This window comes from Adiantum capillus-veneris, chromosome 1 (assembly GCF_014529385.1).
Source record: "Adiantum capillus-veneris isolate H3 chromosome 1, ASM1452938v2, whole genome shotgun sequence".
In the NCBI taxonomy this organism is placed as follows: Eukaryota; Viridiplantae; Streptophyta; class Polypodiopsida; order Polypodiales; family Pteridaceae; genus Adiantum; species Adiantum capillus-veneris.
The window spans coordinates 140501817-140505401 of NC_140931.1; positions in this window are offsets into that span (position 1 = coordinate 140501817).

Here is a 3585-nt window from a genome sequence, read left to right on the forward strand (position 1 = left end):
GGTTTTTCCATTTCTTGGTGGGCTCGGTTTATCATTCTTATAGTTTCTTGATGGTCCCGTTGAGAAAAACACATACCCAGACGGGGTTTTGGTGGGTTGCCACATCACCACTTATAAAAAAAATTTGTGATCACGTTAATTGTGATATGTGAATGTGATAATAAACATTGTGACCACAAAAAATTTCACGTGATCACGTAAATATTAAATCCCTGCTTGGTTTAGTGACAATTTTTTATGCTTAAAAACGGAAGCCTTGTAAGAAACGCCCCACTCACTCCCAAAAATGTAAGAAAATGTTGTGTTGGATTCTTAAACAACTATTGGAATCCCAAGGGTACTATGAAGAAAATGATCAAATTTGAGTGCCAAAATGTAAATTGTGTTCTTACCTGTCACCTGACCCATGTGAGAAATCCTATATAACGATAAAGCCGATTGAAGATCGTGAGAAGGGAAAGATCACAGAACACTATACACCTAATCCGGAGCTAGTTTGGGTACCCAAGCTAGAAAGGCTTGTTTTGCCCAGCTCAAAAATAGGAAAAACAAACGAAGCTTCTTGCTCTTTATGTAGTTCAGATGCAAACATAGAAGCTTCGACACAACCTCCACCTACCATTGTACATATCCATACAAACAAGAAAGAATTTGCACCTCCCTTTGTAAGTTCACCACCTACGACAACGTTGCAAATAAAATCATGGGAGAGTACCTTACCACCCTTGCAACTAGATGAAATGCCTAGGGCGGTTGAAAACTATTAGTCAAAGTCTTCATCCATAACAACTTGTAACAATTGGTTTCAAAGGTGACAACATCGTTCCAAAAGGTATGGTCTACCCAAGGAAGGGGGGAGTGTTTGTTGACATCCATCATTCACTTGCTCCCCTCTTAACCTTCCTCCCTGACCTCTCAATCTTCTAATCTTAGGGAATGTATATATATACCCTATACTCAAGAAAACAAAAATTAAAAAATTAAAATAGCAAAAGCCACCAAACAAAAATCTGGAACCCTACAAGTTCTAGTACATGACCCAAAATCATAAAAACACATTATGCACAAGGACACGACCTTTTAGCATGACCCTTATAATATTTTCACACTAACAATCATCTATCTATGTCTACAGATATGGCTAGTAGCTAGAGTCATCCACTTCTACCTTGGGTGAGAGGTACCCTCTTTACTTTTCACAAGTGTTTCACATAGTCCACCCGATGCTTGCTTGTGAATGGAATTTGGTAGATACGCTAGCATGTGAGAGGAATTTCAAGGAATTAGAATGGTTGATATGTCTCTTGACCACGATTGATCCATACTTAGTAGAGCATGTCTCTCTAATTTCACAAGCTTACCCTCTTGACCAAGATGACTATAGATGTCTAGTGACGTTCTTAGTGAACATTTGTGCCTTTAATGATGAGGAAGAGTTACATGGTTACACGGATGGCACATATGGTCTCATGGATGATGACTTTGTTTTTCTCAATGATGACAAAGATAGGGGTTTAGAACTAGAGCTATTCGCCCATCTATTCAATGTCCTATTCCCTTGAATCTCTAAGGGGTGCAAATAATTAGGTTAGGGTTCCTTATGTTGTTTGATTGTGTTCAATAAATGTTGGTGCCTCTTCGCACTAATCTGCCTCCTAGAGGTATTAGTGTTTTCTAGTGTGTACAGGAACACGTTGCCATTTTTAAGATTTTGAACTTCATGAAATCTTTCTCTCGTTCACTCTTCAAATCTAGCACGATCATCAATATGAAAAGGTGTTTTTTGTCCATTAGCAAATTGCCCCTTGTCTCTTTTTTAGCATCCATGTTTGTCTGCTTTAATTATGATTGGTAGCATAATATTCAGCACATTTTCTTAGATTAAACATTAGATTCTATATAATTTTTTGTCATAATCCCTTGTCTACATTTAAGAATCAAGTAGTCTCATTAAGCTAGTTTGACCAAGTTAGGAGTTAGAGATCTTCTCTTAATACCATGGGAATGCCTTCCTAATAATCAATGGTTACTTTAGGTTCTTAATCCAATTTAGGTATCATTGTGTGCAATGTACTAGGGCTTTCTAGTGGGTTTTAGTCCCTATTGACCTTTAGCTTAAGTATTATAAAGGGAGTCTACTAGTGTGATGAGCGTGGGGAGGGAAACAATGTCATATGACCCCCCAAAGTTCAAAATTGAAATGCTGAAACGAACAAACAAACAAAAAATCAAAAGTGCCACAATGTAAAATTTTAAGCTAGAAGAGAAATCCCAGCTTGATTTAGTACTTCACTCACATGTATTGCCTATGGTACTAGAGCCCTAGAGGTTCCTAGTGTGTGCGCTTTTCCTTGAAAAGCAAAAAGCCCAAGGCATACAAAATAAGCACACACATCAAAATTGATTCAATGTGAAAAAACCTTGGGGGGTCAAACAAAGGGAATATTTAGGTGATGATTTCATAACCAATTCCAATTATCGTAGCTTAACTACAAGGTCTTCTAGGAATAGTCTCTAGTCAGTCCCCCTCGGACATGCAATACTTTGCTCTCACAATTAAACGGCTTAATTGAACAAAGAGAACTGAGAAGCTTGCCCATGGTATGAATATTTGACCTCTAGTGCCTTTCAATCGTTAAATTAGCGACCCCATACTTGTTTAGGCTTTGACCTTTACAATTGCTTATGTGTTTGACTATATTACAATTTAATCTTTACTGCTGACAAGTTGTTATAATATTATGTTACCAATCAATTTGTGTATCTACAATTGCATATGTTTTTTAAATGTATATAAGAATGCAATTACTGTGCCAATTTTTGTTGATTTTGCAGTGATCGAAGAAGGGTAAGGACATTCAATCTCGGATGCTCTTCCACCTTGATGAACAGGGTTTATGTCAATAGCTTCGAAAGACAGAATCTACATCAGGATGGGGGGCATGTTAACCCTCATGGAAACCCTATCACCTTTGGTGGACGTCTTATTATTTATTTAATTGAGTCATAGACCAAGCTTGTCAGTCCAATAGGTGTGTAGGTGATCGTCGAGATGAGAGGCTCACCACTTATCTTATTTTTACAGTAGTTTTGCAACAATCGGGCACTCTGGGTGCCCATGTGTGAATGGATCAAACTCTTATAAAAGGCCCATTTGCCCTAAAAAACCTCATTCTTTAAGCCAAGAAGTGCTCTTGATCCATCTCCGTCTCCTTGTCCTTTGTGTGCTTGAGAGAGAGAGAGAGAGAGAGAGAGAGAGAGAGAGAGAGAGAGAGAGAGAGAGAGAGAGAGAGAGAGTGATCAACATTGTGGCGGCATTGGCGGTGGCTTGTTCTTCTTTACAGCACAAGATCCTTCACGACAGAAGCATTGAGCGGTGTGAGTGACACCTTCCAAAGGTTAATAAACACTACTTTTAGAGAATTATTGAGGAGTTTTGCGAAGCTTTCTTAGGTGACCTTTGTGTTTATTCCTCTTGGAAAGAACATCTATCATGTTTACGTAAAGTGTTTGAAAAGTCAAATTGTATCGCATCTCATTAAAACCTTTCAAATGCCAATTTTGGGCTAGACATGGAGTCATTTT